The sequence below is a fragment of the Mus caroli genome, chromosome 14 (assembly GCF_900094665.2).
Source record: "Mus caroli chromosome 14, CAROLI_EIJ_v1.1, whole genome shotgun sequence".
In the NCBI taxonomy this organism is placed as follows: Eukaryota; Metazoa; Chordata; class Mammalia; order Rodentia; family Muridae; genus Mus; species Mus caroli.
In genome coordinates this window covers 99,736,282-99,754,057 of record NC_034583.1, presented here as the reverse complement: position 1 = coordinate 99,754,057, position 17,776 = coordinate 99,736,282, and positions in this window count along the sequence as shown.

Genomic DNA, 17,776 nt, shown 5'->3' with positions numbered 1-17,776 from the left:
AACATTACTAGTTAATGAAATGTTAAGATTGTTGCATATACATTTACTAGTTTATCACCATATAAACAATAGGCTATAGCTAAATTATAGTATTTCACCATACTCCATAGTTAAAATTTTTCTCCTTAATTTATTGTGATTATGAATTAACCAGTGTCTCAATTTCAGAAGTATCACATCAATGTGGATTGTTATCTACTCTATCAATGCACTGTAAATAACAAACAAACAGACAAAAACAAACAGAACAGTCTATGTTCAGAATTAGAGATGGATTTAGAGTGAAAAACATCTGCTATTTAGAGGAACGACACTTTACTCCTACCAACCACGATGGGTGGTTCACAACCACATATTGCTACAGCTCCAAGAGGATTTACACCACTTGCCTCCATAAGACACCTGCATAAACTCATACCTTCACACATAGGCAGACAGACAGACAGACAGACAGACAGACAGACAGACACACACACACACACACACAATTACAGTAAATCTTTAAAATGATTTTCAGTATTTAAAGAACTCAGTAGAAATGTGTTCATGGAGACACTGTTAGGTATGACTTTATCCATATTCATATTAAATAGTCTCAGGTTTATAGACTGTACAATGTAGTACTGTATAAAAACACTACAGCATGTGTTTTCATTTCCATGATGATCTTCATTTGTGTTTTCTGTTTTTCATTATTCATAATTTGCAAACACTATTCTCTTCCATGTGGTTGAGTGTTTCAAGAACAGCTTTAAACAACTAAATTCTTAAGTTTCTACTGACAGATAAGTTATTTCATTTTCACAAGATTTTCTCTAATTTTGTCATAGAGAGAACTGCCATAGATAGCCTAACAAAAAGCTTGATTATTCTGATGACACTGCTGCTACTGACTTCTGAGATGAACCTGATGCCCAATATCATATTGTGACAACAGATGAAATATTTGATAATGATCTGATCCAAGACTGCTCTCATAAATTGGCATGTATTTCAAGAGAATGAAATTTGGCTATAAACAATTATGTAGAGATGAAAAACATTTTCATGTAAATTAATAGGCATCTCACAGTAAAACCAAACCTTGTAAAATTGGCTGTAACAAAAAATATCACCCTGGCGTAGGGACAATACTTGATTGAGCACACAAGGCTCTACCTCATTCATCTGGATCATTTTAGATTTTGCAGAATAAATTCTGGCAAATCACGTGAAAGAATCATGTATGTCAATATTCCTACATCCCTGTATATAAAAAATTCATTCATCACTATCTCATTTTGAGGCATATGCATGTGTATTAGTATGGCTTTCCTCGTGACAAAAAAAGATTTAAGGGGAATACTCTGAATTTTACTTAAAAATATGTATACTTTCTATTTTGCCTCATTACTGAAACATTTTGGTATATGTATAAAAAATTCAAAATTTGATTTCTCTATCCCCAAATATTCATCTTACAGAAATCATCTTAAACAAACTTGGCATTCTGTTATCTTTGACTTCCACATTTTTGACCATTTGTATCTAGCTACGACTTTGCAAATTGTTTGTAATTCATGTATATCCAATTATGTACTTCACATATATCCAATTGTGTAATTTTACATTAAACTATACCTCTTTAGTAATGGAAAAAAATAATAATTTCTGCCATTATCTCAAGGCAATGCCATTTTAACTTCGTGTGTTTCTTAAGAGTTTAATTTGCTGTCGTTATTATAGTAGTGCTTATTCTGGAGGATAAAGCACATAACTATAAGAGAAGGTAAATTATGTGCTAGTATTATGCTGGTATACCATCTGGGCAGTGAGTAGCATATAGAGCCAGCCAGACTATTACAAAGCTTTGTATTATTTTTATTCATTGTGGTCAATCCCATTTGTGGAATTACATTTATGATTTATCTTATAGCATAATAATAGCTTGTATTAGATCAGAACTCAATATTTTTACCATCTACATTCAAAACATATCTGGATTAACTACAGCTATTTACACTGGATAACAAACCACCAGAAGTATACATGTCCCCTAAACAACCAACCTAATTGTTGCTTAAGACACAATTTCACTTATCATCTAAAGCTCATAGTTTATATCACACAGCTTCTAGCGAGATATCCTTTTATAATGTCTTCTCGCTGTTAAATCATAGAACATTAATGTTCATTCATCCATCTCACAAAATATCCTCTAGAAGATCGGGGTACATTCTATAGAGTATGATATACAAGACAAATTCCTAATGTGCTTCAGGGATGTGTTATAGACTAGGTTCTCAGTTTATCTTTAATTTCCTCTATCTAAGATTGATTAGTCCATTACTTAAGTGTTTGAATATATATGGATCCAAGAGTATAAACTCAATTAGTTCAAGTTCTATGGCTCAATTTCTATTTCTCACAGATGGTTTTGTTAAAATGACTCTTATTATTTTCAAAAGTTGTGCAAATCTGAGTCTATTTTATTTCATTCAGTGAACAATAGATATAGGAACAAAAGTCAATATCCACTGGCCTTAAATATTTTGAGACATCATTATTTATTTCCAGTTGGTATCATAAAACCCAGATTATTGCATCATTCAAGATTATGCATGGCCTCCCCAGGCGGTAATTCAAAAAAGTAATTGTATTTTGTCCAGGCTACTTGATAGCTTTTGAAAATATTCACCATATTAAATTATCTTCAAGTTACCATTTTTCATTGTTGAGGAGGTTATTGCCACCTTAAATAAATGGTAAAGGTCTCCTTTGGGAGGTTTGTTCTTTTCTGAAGGGAAATAGAAGAACAGTGTATCTGGAGAAGGGGTGGGTAAGGAGGGAGGGGAATCTGCATTTGGGATATGTTGTACACAAGAATAAAGAGAAAATGATAAAGTCAAAGCCTATCTCCTTTAATAATAAAGTTTAATCTTCTGTGGATAGAATGGGTAGAAATCTAAATCTCGTTGTATTTTTGATGTAATGAAATTTCATAGTATTGGACTCAAGACTTTATACATGCTTAAAAAGCATGAGTTCCACTCCATTGATTTGGATCCTTAACATCCTGGCTTGTAGAGATTAGTCCTTGAAAATGGTTAGCCACAGAAGGTAGTTTGCCACTTCTCTCACAGCTTAGTCCCTGGCAAATGTGCTAAGTCAGCTTCTCTAAGTAATGCTACCACAACCTAGACCTCAGTGTGTTTAGTATGTCTGGCACAGGAGCAGTATCAGGCTATGAACATCCAGGAGGAGGAAGTGACAGTTGCTAGATGATATAGTACATAGTGATCAATACATAGTGATCAATCATCCATAAACACCTCTACTTCAACTCCTGAAAAAGCTTTGCAATTCTTAATTTATCATAGGACAATTTCTGTGAATGCCTTGAAATGGAGTACCTGGTCAAATTACAAATTCTTTCAAGAATTCTCTAACTCATGGCTTTCCTCCTCCTCTTCTTCCTCCTTCTCCTCCTATTTCTCCTCCTCTCCTCTTCTTTTTCTTCTTCTATTGTTTTACTTATACATCACAAATGTTGCTCCTCCTTCTTAATCCCCTTCCAAGTGTTCTTCACTCCATCCAAACACCCCTTTGCCTCTGAGAGTGCTCTCTTCTCCCCACTGCTACACCTCATTTTGTTTTATTTTATTTATTTTATTTCTTAGATATTTAGGATGAAACTTCATGGTAATAGAGAGACTGTTCTCTGCAGTACTTAAGGCTAAACTGTAAAGCTGATAAGAAGAAAACAAACAAACCACCATTACCTGTCCAAAACCAATGGCGTGTGTTTAATAAACATAAAGAATTAAAGCCTGGAACATCATCAAAGCCAGTTTTGTAATAATAGCAGGAAAAGGTATGATCGTTAGCATCATGTGATTCTAAGTATCTTCATTTTTTTTCTTTTTCTTTTCATTTTGCCTGTTTCATACTAAGGAGTGCATCTCAAAATCTGGTCCATGAGACACTTATGACTTATGGGAAGATCACACAGATATTCCTACATATATGGCTGCTTCTTCCTCTTCTTCTTCTTCTTCTTCTTCTTCTTCTTCTTCTTCTTCTTCTTCTTCTTCTTCTTCTTCTTCTTCTTCTTCTTCTTCTTCTTCTCTCTCTCTCTCTCTCTCTCCTCTTTCTCTTTACAATTTTCCCCTTCATTTATTTTTTTTTAATTCATCTTACATCCCAGTCACCTCCTCCTCCCTCCTTACTTTCCACTACCACCCTGTGGTCCTTGGTACCAGAGACTTTCCATGGATATCTCTGTTCAAGCCAGGTGGGAAGGCTCCAGCGAGGGGAAGTGAGTGTAGGCAGGGAGAAGAAGTCTCCACCATGCCTTCCAGGTCACTTGGTAACTCTGAGCCTCTCTGAACTGAGTTGGGTCAGGCTGAGCAGGCAAAAAGCCAACAATCCAGTGAGGAGTGGAAAGATCTCTTTCAAAGTGTTACATATAGCTCTTGGAACAAAAGGCTCAGACAAAGGAATAGTTCTCACATACCTTTAATTCCCTGCATGACTTTATATACAGTTCTGAGGGTGATTTAGGGTTTGAGAGCAGGCAGCTTTCCTTGGCTTGGACTGAGAGTTTGGGGGAAACCTTATTTGCATGTGGGAAGGTTTGGTGGTATTCCTAAATGGCTGATAGCCACACCTCTCCTGTGGGGTTTGTGGGAGCAGTAACTCCAACAGGAGCCAGGGTCCAGGAGAGGAGACACGAGAGAACTCCTTCTGTCCCATGTAAGTGAATTATCACTATTGGGTCCCAGGTTTCAAGATCTAGCCTCGACTGGAAACCAGGCTGTCTGAGCGTAGCCCATTGCCCCACACTACCCTTACAAATGCCTCCCTCCATTGAATCTTCCTCTTCTCCTCTGGGAAGAGGAGCCCCCTTAGGTACCACCCTACAATGGGACATCTAGTCCCAGCAGGGCTAGGCACATCCTTTCCCATTGAGGCCCAACTAGGCAGTAAAGGAAGGGGGAAGGGGACCCAATGGCAGGGAACAGAGATTGAAGTGAAGCACACCCTGCTCTACTTGGTAGAGGAAGACCAAGCTGCCTATGGGCTCCATATCCATGCCAGCATGTGCTGCAACTTGACTTTTTAACCCATTCTCATGAATATAAAGTGAAATCTCAGTGTCGTTTAGATTTGCGTAACCCTGATGACTAATGACTCTGAGCATTTCTTTTATAAATAAATAAAGTAATTAATTATATTCCAAATGTTGCTCTCTTCCTGGATCCCCCTAGAAAAGTTGCTTCGCTACCTCCTTCAACTCTGAAAGGGAAAAACCTTTGGGAACCTCATACCTTCAGCATCAAGACTCTGCAGGAGTAGGCATATCCTGTCCTACTGAGGGCAGACAAGGCTACCCTCTGCTAGATATGTTTTAGGGGATTCGGACCAACCCTTGTATGCTCTTTGGTGGATGGCTCAGTCTCCAGCAGCCTCCAGGGGGCCAGGTTATTTGATATTGTTGGTCCTCCTGTCTGGTTGTCATATCCTTATTAGCCTTCAATCCTTCCCCTGGATTCCCAGACCTCTATACTATGTTCGATGGGTATCTACATCTGTTTAAGTCAGCTGCCAGGTAGAGCCTCTCAGAGGGTTGCTATGTTAGATTCTTGTCTGCAAGCACAACAGCATCATTAGTAGTGTGAGGGATTGGTACCTGCCATGAGATGGGTCACAAAATGGGCCAACCACTGATCAAATACCATCAAATGCATGGTATGCACTCACTGATAAGTGGATACTAGCTAAATAGTTCAGAATACCCATAAATAACCCCAAAGTCCCAGGAAGTTAAATAAAAAGAAAGGCTCAAGTGGGGATGCTTGAATTCCAATTAGAAGGGGAAAAATTGTCATGGGAGGCAAAGGGAGGGTGGGACATGAATGGGTGAGTGAAGGGTTAGAGGAATAAAGGGGCAGGATCAGGCATGGGAAGACACAGGAGAGTCACAATGAATGGGCCAGGAGAATGAATGGAATTACACAGCTTGAACATTTATTTTATTTTCTATTTTTATTGGTTATTTTATTTATTTACATTTCAGATGTTATCTGTCTTTCCAGTTTCTTCTCCACAGACAGCCTATCCCATCCTCCCTCCTTCTATGGGGGTGCTCCCCTACTCGCCTACTTACACACTCCTGCCTCAGTACTCTAGCATTCCTCTATGCTGGGTCATCAAGCCTCCACAGGACCAAGGGGCTCCCCTCCCATTGATTCTAGGTAAGAACATCCTCTGCTCCATATGCCGATGGAACCATGGGTTTCTCCCTGTGTATTCTTTGGATGGTGGTCGAGTCCCTGAGAGTTGCAGGGTGTCTCATTGGTTGATATTGTTGTTCCTCCTATGGGGTTACAAACCTCTTCACCTCCTTCAGTCCTTGCCCTAACTCCTCCATTGGGGTCCTCATCTGTATTGGTAAGGCTCTTCGCACAGCCTCTCAGGGCACAGCTATATCAGGCTCTTGTCACCAAGTGTTTCTTGGTGTCAGCAAGTTTCCGGTTTTGGTGTTTGCAGATGGGATGTCAAAATTCAAGTATCCTCAGGTGTGTGGGTTTATTTCAGAGTCAGTTTTGTAGTAATAACAGGAGAAATTGTCTGATCACGAGCATTTTTGCACTTCTTCTATGTGCTATAATAATTGGACCACAGCTTACTAACATTATTGTGGTTCAAGGCACCTGGAAGGTGGACCCCAATCAATTCCCAGTCATATGTGCTGTCATATTAAGAAGCTGCTGTCACACAGATTATTTGGTAAACCATTTGACATGTTAAATTATTTTTAAATTGCAGGGCTGTAGCCAACTGCAAGGGGGTTACTGAAGCTCATTGTAATTCCAGGCATAAAGCAGTAGCCCTGGGGGTTGGGGCGGGGGAAGGAACGGTCATTATTAACTTTGTCTCACAATCTGTTCCATGTAGTAAGTTGTCTGCATGGGTATGATTACTAGGCATCTCAGAAATATGGTCTCTATGTTATATCCCAACTATCTTAAACCAGGCTCTATACTGGACCCAAATAGGTTGCTCCATACGTTTAGAGAAGATACACACATACCCAAGCCCAACATCAGCACAAAGAATGGGTCAAAACAATTATTTTTGTCTTCCTCTTCCATCTTTTTATTAGATATTTTATTTACATTTCAAATGTTATCCCCCTTCCTGGTTTCCCCTCTGAAAACCCCTTTCCCCTCCACCCACTTCTGCTTCCTGACCCTGGCATTCCCCTATTATTCATGATATGTTTTCGTAAATACCTTAGGCTTTATTCCCTGTTTTTTGTTTTTTGTTTTTTGTTTTTTGTTTTTTTTTTTAATGGTGCAATTCTGTGACAGCAGGTAGATTTTTGTCTGCCTTTTTGAAATTGTATTATAAACAAGGCCTTGTGCTGAGAATTGCTGAAAGTAAGATCTATCCTACATTTTCTTTCTAATTTTTGAGATATCTGAGAGTTCTTTTTACTGCACTTGTCATTGTTGCCTTTAAGGAATGCCAAGGTTGTGAGGTCTTTTATGTTGAGCACTAGATATATAAGCAGGAATGTCCATAATATCAAATGAAGTTTTTTCCAAATGTACAAAAAAGACCATTTATTTCTAGTGTGCACTCTGTCCTTAAGGTCGGCGACAAGTGTCATACCTTAAAAGTGGCTTCCATAAATCTAGGCATTTGCATTATTTTAAAAGAATTCTTATCATTTTAAAAATGCTATTGTTTTATAAGCTTCTGTCCTGCCTCTGTGTGAATTTTTACACTATGTAACTTGCAACAAGTTAGAATACAACTTTTTCTTTCCCTGGTAAATTTAGTTAAGAAATCTAAGTGTATATTTTATAAATTTTATCTTTTTGTGTGTGTGTGTGTGTGTGTGTGTGTGTGTGTGTGTGTGTGGTGTGATGAATAAAGTTATATCTTTTGTGAATATGTTGGGAGATTTTTGTTCATGATATATGTATGTGTATATGTTTGTGTGGGGTATGTGTGTTTGTGTGTCTTTGTGGAATATGTGTGGAATGTGTATTGTGTCTTTAGTGTAATGGTATAGTATAGGCATGTGCATGTTATATGAATGAGTGCATTTTTGTGTAAGTTGTATAGTGAGTGGTATATTTGTGTAGTATGAGTTTGCATGTGTAATGTTTATATTTTATATATATGTTGTATGTATATGCTTTTTGTGTGTGTGCATGTGGTAAGTGTGTAGGTTGTATGTGCTTTTCTCTGTGTGTGATGTGTGTATGTATGTATGGTGTGTGATTGCCTGCATGTGTTCATATGAGTGAATGTGGTGTGATGCATGGTATGGGTTTGGTATATATGAGTGTGGTGTGTGTTTGTTTGTGCCTGTAATGTGTGTATGGTATTTTTGTGGTATGTATGCTAAGTGTGAGGTGCTTTATAAACATGGGATGTGTGTGTATATTGTGTATTGGAGGTGCTTTGTGTGTGTTTGTGTGTGTCTATGTGGTGAGTGGGAGGTGTGTGTTAAATGTTGTGTGTATGTGGTTTGTTTGCATTATATTCTTTTCAGAGATAAAGGGACCTTTAAAAGATTTCCTCAAAGAATTGCATATTTGAAGTCATCACTTTCTCATTTTTCTGATTAATTTCTATCATCAGAAGGAAATAGTATCTTATTTTCACACAAGAACTATTTACTCTTGCTTAAGTATGCAAGCAATAAAATTTTACAATTACTTTTTGGAAAAACTGTGACTATGGTGTCATCTAGCACTAAGATTGAATTGGTAACTTAACCAGTATAAAACACATAGTAAACACAAATTAGATAAGAATCAGAAGAATGTTTAATACAAGGGATATTTACAGAGCTTTGGATTTAGAAGATCCACATGGAGATTGTTGTGTTACCTGTGAACAGGGAAATGGAGGTGGTGGTACTTTGTCAATAGAAGAAGGGTTGATCCTGAAACATGAGGAAGCTTTGGCAAACAAAGTTCATCTGAAAAGGTCGTGTTTATAAAGCATTCTTGTGGATATATAGACTACCTATATATCCATGAATAAATAGCATAAAACCTCAGGCTATTTGTTTACATGTTTTAATTTTAAAGAAAATGTTATTTAAATATTTTTGACATGGGAAATTCTTAATACTTTACACAATTTTTCTAGGAAAATTTTCAAATTAGTCATTGGTCTCCCTGGTTAGTTTTTACAATTCTATTTTCTCATATTCTCTTAGGTATTAAGTTATAATATAGAATATAACACTGGGTTCATATCTTCCAATACATGCGTAATTCTTAGGGTTATGGTTAGTTTTTTTTTTTTGACATTATTAACAGTTTAGGACTGAGATACTGAATGGAGTCTCACAATTACTGTTATGGTTGTAATATCTTGTAGGAAATAACAAATTTTAGTCACAGTTTCATACAATGGTTTGAATTTTAGAATGTCATGTTCTGCTTATAGTTTTTCAATAATCTTCTATCTCAACAAAACCTGGGCTATTGTATTAGATGAGATAAGCTGTAAAGGATGTTTCTAAGGATCTTTAATGGCATTGTTTTCAATTAAATCAAAGATTGAAGCAGTAAGTATTACCCCAATGCCTTTTCTTCCATCAGAATGAAAATTAAATCAATGATATTGGTATGAGCCTCTAATTACATTTTCTATCACTTTGAAAACATTTGTATTATACTATTTTATATAAATTAAGGACTATATCATTTTAAAGTATTTTATTATATTGTGGAGCTGTTTTTTTAATTAATTAATTAATTTATTTATTTATTTATTTATAACTCCAGACTTTATTTCCCTACCACGTCCCATACATCCTCCCGAACTGCCTGTCTCCAAGAAGATGTCCCACCCCCAATCCTCCCATGCCACCAGACCTCTAAACTCCCTGAGATCTCCAAATCTCTTGAGAGTTAGGTGCATCTTCTCTGACTGAACCCATACCCAGCATTCCGGTGCTGTATATGTGTTGGGGGTCTCACAAAAGTTGGTGAATGCTGCCTGGTTGGTGATCCAGTGTCTCAGAGATCTCCAGTGTTCAAGAAAATTAAGAATTCTGGTCCTTCTACAGAGTTGCCCTCCTCCTTAGCTTCTTCTCACTTTCCCCTAATTCAACCACAGGGGTCAGCAGCTTCTGTCCATTGGTTGGGTGCAAATATATGCATCTGACTTTTTCAGATGCTTATTGGGTCTTTCACAGGGCAGTCATGATAGGTCCCTTTTTGTGAGTGTTCCATAGCCTCAGTAATAGTGTCAGGCCTTGGGGCCTCCACTTGAGCTGAATCCCACTTTGGGCCTGTGGCTGGACCTTTTTTCCCTCAGGTTCCTCTCCATTGCATCCCTGCAGTTCTTTCAGACAAGAACAATTATGCATCAAAGTTTGACTATGGGATGGTAACCCCATCCCTCACTTGATGCCCAGTCTGCCCGTTGGAGCTGGGCTCTACATGTTCCCTCTCCCCAATGTAGGGCATTTCATCTAAGGACCCTGACTTTGAGTCCTGAGAGTCTCTTAGCTCTCAGGTCTCTGGTACATTCTGATGGCCTTCAAACTCATGTTTCCATTCTTTTTGCTGGCTCTCAGGGCTTCGGTCCTTTTTTCCCCACCAGATCAGGTTCCCCTCACTCCCCACCCCATTCTCTTTTCTCCCCAGGTCCTTCCCTCCCTTCCCCCTTGTGGTTGTTTTCTTCTCCCTTCCAAGTGGGACTGAGTCATCCTCACTTGGGCCCTTCAGCTTGTTGACCTTCTTGAGTTCCATGGACTATATCATGGGTATTCTGTATTTTTTTTTGGGGGGGGAAGGGTGTTCTAATATCCACTTATTAGTGAGTACATACCATGAATGTTAGTAATAGTTCTAAGGCAATAATAGAATGTTATGTATCATGTGATTATTAATGTACATATTTAATATATTTTCTGTGAACAGAATGAAAGCCATTGTTATTTACAATATTTAGAGTATTTAATTTAATTTAGAGTATTTTAATAATAATCTTTATTATTATTATACTTTCCATTTCCATCTGTTTTCCTGCAAGTTTTATTTCATTTTTCTTTACAGCTGAATAATTTTCTACTTTGTTTATATAGGAAATTCTAATTATTTACTCAACATGGTGTAAAGCCTGCTAGGGTTATCAAATAAAGAGGCAATGGAACATGCTAGAGGATTCAGACATAAATGTAGAAAGCTATACCTGTTCTCCAGAGAACTCCGACATGGTTTCCATCTCAAATGAAGGTTTCTTGCTGCCATCTGAATGTACAGTTCTGAAAAAAAAAAAAAAAAAAAAAAACTCTGCTGCTATTGTGCTATTGTGATGGCAAATTAACACAAGTTACAGTCACTTGGGAAGATGGGACCTCAGTGGAAACTTGTGCCCACCGGATTTTCCCTTGTCTTGATGTCAGATGTGGGCTTTGCTCCCTGTGTTGCCAACCCTGTGGAAAGCATAGGGAATAGATTTTTTTAAAAAGTGGTGGAAGTGGGCAGAGCTCGTACAGTACAAGAGGTAACATTAAAAAAATATCAACACATGGGAAAACTATTTCCAATATATACCTTAGTCAACTGCTTGAAGGTGGTTCCATATAAGCTTATTTGTTTGACATAAAAATTCAGACAGAATAAGAGAAAATCAAAAAGATATAGATTTTATTTCTTACAAAATAAAGTTTAAAATTTTAATTAAAAAGACATTCATTGCAGTTCAGTGGTTTTAACTGAAAATTGTCAAAGCAATCTTGATGATATTTGGTATACCCACTATCTATCTAGAATGGGACCTTTAAATTTCATAAAGAAAACTCTTTGTGGTACAGCACTGAGTACAATTAGGGAACTGAAAGAGAAATTAACCCCATTCTAGATGAACTAGTCAGAAGGCCGAAAAGGTGATGTTTTATCACTGGATAAATTATAAAGAAGCCTACTTATATTAGAAATGATATTTTAAAATTTTTATTGGATATTTAATGTATTGACATTTCAAATGTTATCTTCTTTCCCAGTTTCCCCTCTGTAACACCCCTATAGTACCCCCCTCCTACTGCTTCTATGAGGGTGCTCCCCTACCTACCTAAGCACTCCCACCTCACTGCCCTGGCATTCCCCTACATGAATGCTTAGAGCCTTCACAGGACCGAAGTCCACTCCTTGCATTGATGCCCTAAAGGGCCATGCTCTGCATATGCAGTTGAAACCATGGGCCCCTCCTTTTGTACTCTTTGGTTGGTGGTTTAGTTCCTGGGAACTCTGGGGGGACTGGTTGGTTGATACTGTTTTTCTTCCTGTGTGGTTGCAAACCCTTTCAGTTCCTTCAGTCCTTTCTCTAGTTCCTCCATTGGGGTCCCTGTGCTTAGTCCAGTGGCTGGCTTTGAGTGTACTTATAGGTATTTGTCAGGCACTGGTAGAGTCTCTCAGAAGACAGCTATAAAAGGTTCCTGTCAGCAAGAACATCTTGGTATCCACAATAGTGACTATATATGGGATGGATCCTCAGGTAGGACAGTCTCTATGTGCCCTTTCCTTCAGTCTCTGCTCCACACTTTGTCTCCATATTTCTTTTAGACAGGGGCATTATTTTTATAAAATTGATATTGTCTTTAGTCATGTAATATTTTTGCACAGAAAAAGTTTCTTCATGAGTACAAAGAAAATTGAAAGTGAGTGTTACCTATTCACAACTTGGTTCTTTATTTTTATGTAAGTAATATCTTAAAATGGTCAATTGTTAAATCCCAGTTCTTTAATGGAACCTAGTTGCTAAGAACATTACCTTAATGGTGATCAAAAGAACTTCCTAAGAGTGCAAATATGTACATGGTATATATTAATAAAAAGATTGTTTTCAAACACTAAGAACTAAAATGTATACTTCATTGTAAAACTAATAAGGTAGGATTTTATAGAAACCAACATTTGGCTACACTAATTCTTACCTATTATGAGAACATTAAATTTATGAGGTGTCATTTTATTATTGCTTAACTTGTTTAATTTGTCCTTATTACACAAAAATATCATAATTCAAATAGAAGGAATAGCTTTAGTAATTTACAATAAATAATGCACTTATTGTGAAAATTATTCTGAAATAAGATAATTAAAAGTAATAGCTAATTTCGTGACTAAATTCAAACATTTCTAAAATATGAAATGCAAGATAAAACAGGTTTTAACAAATGAAATATTTTGACACTTACTAAATGTTGCAACAGTTTAACAGTTCTAAAGCTATCTATTTCATATATTTTTAAATGCATTATATGACTGTTCCCGTGATTTTATACTTTAGTTGATAATATTGCTTTGGATAGTAAACTAATTTATAATAGACACATGTAAAGCAATTGGCGCTGCTTAGGAAAGGTTTTCAAAGTGTTCAAGGCCATTTTGGAGGCAGTTTGGAGGGAAGAAACCTGGGATACAGAAGATGTTAAAATGACCTACTTTTCCTGCCTCTCTGTGATTGTTCAACCTTATGAATGTCTTGACTTGTCAGACAGCCATGGAAAAAAATACTATCTTGCTTATTTGCTGAATTATAATAGGTTTCATACTTTCAATCTTTAAAATGACATTATAACCTGAAAATACAGAGGAAAAAAAATACTTTTATCCTGAATTCAGAAAGCACAATGCTTTTCAGATCTTTGATAACCTGATACAGACAGCTAGCTCTCTTGGCTTGATTATGAAAATAAAAGTTGTGGATGTTATAAGATATTTCATTACAAGCAGACAAAGAAAAGTCACATCTTTATTTTTTTCAAAATTAAGGTGAGGTACCTTCTTTACAATCTAATTTCAAAATGTTACTAAGTAGTTTTCTTTCTCTAATGAGAGTATGGATTCCTTTACAAGATGGCATTCACCTATGGAAGAATTCCAAGTCGAATCAAATTAGTAGCTTGAGGAAAATAATATCAAATATAGCATATACATGTATAAGCACATAGAAACTTACTTACATATATAATTATATATATTTATTTACTCATATGCATATTATACATATGTAATATTATTTTAATATATTATGCCTAATCTTTACTTAACATCAAACAGGATTTAAAGTAATATCCCTGGAGATGGATTTTATTCAATTTGTAGTTCACATAATTAAAAAACCAAATTTTTAATAGAAAAATATTAAGAAAGTAATAATGGCCTCTCTTCCCATCGATGGCCGACTAGGCCATCTTCTGATACATATGCAACTAGAGACACAGCTCTGGGGGTACTGGTTAGTTCATATTGTTGTTCTTCTTATAGGGTTGCAGAGCTCTTCAGCTCCTTGGGTACTTTCTCTAGCTCCTTCATTGGGGCCCCTGTGTTTCATCCAATAGATGACTGTTAGCATCCACTTCTGTATTTGCCAGGCATTGTCATAGCCTCACAAGAAAGAGCTATGTCAGGGTCCTGTCAGCAAAATCTTTCTAGCATAAGGAGCAGGGCAGGGGAAGGGTATAGGGGACTTTGGGGATAGCATTTGAAATAAAAATGAAGAACATGACTAATAAAAAATGCCTTTTAAAAGTAATAATAAAAATTTTTCACATCATTTGATAAAATTATTGAGAATTATTACCATATTTCAGGCTAGGTATGGGTTTATTAGCTGCCAAAGAAAATAAGAAGAATAAATCTTAACCACTTGGTGGGTTTATTTAAGAAGTCATTAACTAGATAAAATTACTTCTCAACTTACTGTCTTACTCCTGCATGAAATTTTTACTCTGTTTTGCATTTTAACGTTTGCAACAAAGAGTAACTATACATAGATCTACTGTGGGCAGGGTGTTTGGACGATGTTATTTCTGGAGGGCAAATGGAGTAACAAACTCCGGTTTGGATAAAAGCAAAGCAGACCTCCATCATCAAAGTTTTTGCGAGTCCAGGATATTTATCAATGTACATCTTATCATGAGACAAACAGGCTTCACTCGGGCAATCTGCTGATTTAGAGAGAAGAACCAAGTTTCTGAAAGAGTTTCAGAGAATTCAGGTGAATAGGAGTCCTGGGATATAATTTCCTCTTTCCTGGATTGCCGAGGAAGCATCTCAAATAATAGGTTACCATTCTTTCATTCTAAAAGTACACATGGATTACAGCATTGATTATGATCATTAGAACTCTTTAAAAACATCAATTCAATTTTACTCTCAAGATGTTTGTGAAATAAATAAGATGGTATTCTCATTTTATTGAAAAGGAAAGTGCCCATGGGGAGTCATGAAAGTCGCAAAGTTTTATGTAGCAAGGAAACAATTCTAGTGTCCACAATTTTAAATCTCATTTTGGATTATTCTCACTAATGAAATTATGTCTGTTTTTTTCTAATAGAAAGTAAACTAATAGTAACGTGTTAGTAAAAGGTATCTGTTTCTCCCCCAAACTATGCTATACTGCACTATGCTTGATGTGACCTGTGCTTTGGCAAATCTCTTACTGTTTCCTTATAGTTTAAACTATAGAACATGTTCTTCACTTCTGAAGCATAAGAAAACAATGAAAGATTTTACATTGAGGTTTGTTGTTGTTGTTGCTGTTGTTGTTGTTGTTGCTGGAGTTTAAACAGTGGCAGCTGGGATGCCTTTCATTCTTTTGCCTGCTTGGAAGACCTCCATCATGCTGTGCTTGGTTGATATCAATGAGAGGTTTGCAGCTTTCTGAAGGGAAATGGACAGATGTGGATTAGGGAAGAGGAGAGGTACCAGAGGTAGATAGTGCGTGGAGAGAAGGGAGGGGAGGCTTGAAGAGAGGATGTACTGTATGAGAGAAGAATAAATAAAAAAATGAAAATTATAGAACATGCTAGACTGCTCACGCTAAGGTTACTTTACCTCACTGTGAAAAATGTTTCATTACACCCTGTGAGGTGTCTCCATGGGGAAAGATATTGCTATCAATCTTATTGACCTTAGTTTAGTCTTTACAACTGACATGGTAGCAGGAGAGAATCAACTTATCCATATTTTCATCTTACCTCTATCTGAACTCCCTAGCATCCCAAACTGCTGTTGACATGAAGACCAGAAAAACCTGGGTGACCTTGAGATAGAATTTATCACCATTACTTAGTTAAAGCTAAAAACATAACTGTACTTTAATTTCAAGTTAAATTTCACATTAAAATTATATTTTATTGAATTCCTAGACCCTTATAATAGCTGAACAATATTTTTATGTTAATATACAGTCTAATCAAAGAAGTGTTATTCATTTCTCAGAACTGTATTAGATAGTACACACTATATGCTTATATGTAGGTGCAAAATAATATCGAAATCTTATTAACTCATATATACCAATATTCATTGAAAAAAATTTTTCTTATCAGTGTATCTTTTGGCTTGACTTAACTTTATCATTTTAAAAATTACAAAATCTACTGGAATAAATATATGTTTGATATTATCCTCTTACAGTGGTGCTTGTATATAATGAGGCATATTCACTGTCAGAATACAGATGATATTCTCCAGGATCCATCCATATGTGACTTGACTCTGACAAAGAATATAGGTAGAAAGTAATGTGTTCAATTTCCTGTTTCTTTAGAGTGTGCCCTATGGGTTTCATTTCCCATTTTCACCTACTCAATGACTGCCATATGGCACAGATGGTGAGTTCTGAGACTGGCTGAGTAAAGAACAATCCACAGAGATTATAAACCACACAGCCAAGTAGCTGGACTCCAGATGACAATGTGAAGCAAAAACAGATCAAGTTGTACATGATGGAGACATCATGTTACTGTTTACTTATGTTAAAAATTTAAATATTCAGTTGTTATATCCTAGGTTACCAATTACTCACTAATGAAATATGCTAATGAAAGTAACCAGAAAGCACATCAGCTCACTGTCACTAATTAAACGTGAAAATTTCAGTTGAAGTAAGCTTTATAGTAATAGACGGTTCTGCATGCTATTGGAAGAATAAAAAGAAATCATCCGTTGTACCAACCTGTGAATCGTATTATTGTTTTAATGTAAAAATTAACCTTATATTCTTTCTTGCTTCCCCTCTCTTTTTCTTCATTCCTCCATCTCTCCCTTTCAGTCTTTTCCTTCTTTTTTCTTGTTCTCACAATCTTTTTTGTCTCTATCAAAATGACAAATATTTAAAGAACCCCATACTTTGATTTTAGACACTGTAATAACTACAAAGGTCTTTTGTTCAATATTGGAGTTGAAAGGAAATGATAAGGTACCCAAAAGATGAATGCTGTTCTGAGTCTATTGACAGATTCTAATAGACTTTTATTTAAGTATTTTAGAAGTATCCTCTGTTCCGGTTTGTTCCAGTTCCCTGCTTAGGGCTGATAACCATGGCCTTACTTTTTCCTCACATGTCTTTCAAGCCTTTAGTCAATGACTTCCTCTCCTTCTAACAACTGGGAGTTGTACTAAAAATGTCACTATTGCATTTGTATTTTTCTTAGATCATCAGTTCTCAACCTATAAGTTGAGATTTTGGGGGGAGTCAAATGAATTCTACAGGGGTTACCTAAGACCATCAGAAAACACAGACATTTACATAATGAGTCATAGCACTAGCAAAATTATAATTATGAAGTAGCAATAAAAATAATTATGTGGTTGGGGGTCATGACTAATGAGGAACTGTCTTAAAAGGTCACAACATTAGGAAGCTTGACAACCACTCTTATAGATAATCAAACTGGAGCTGTTCCCTAACTGCCACACAGAATTCTCATACTTGTGTCAAATAAACTGGATTGGTAAAT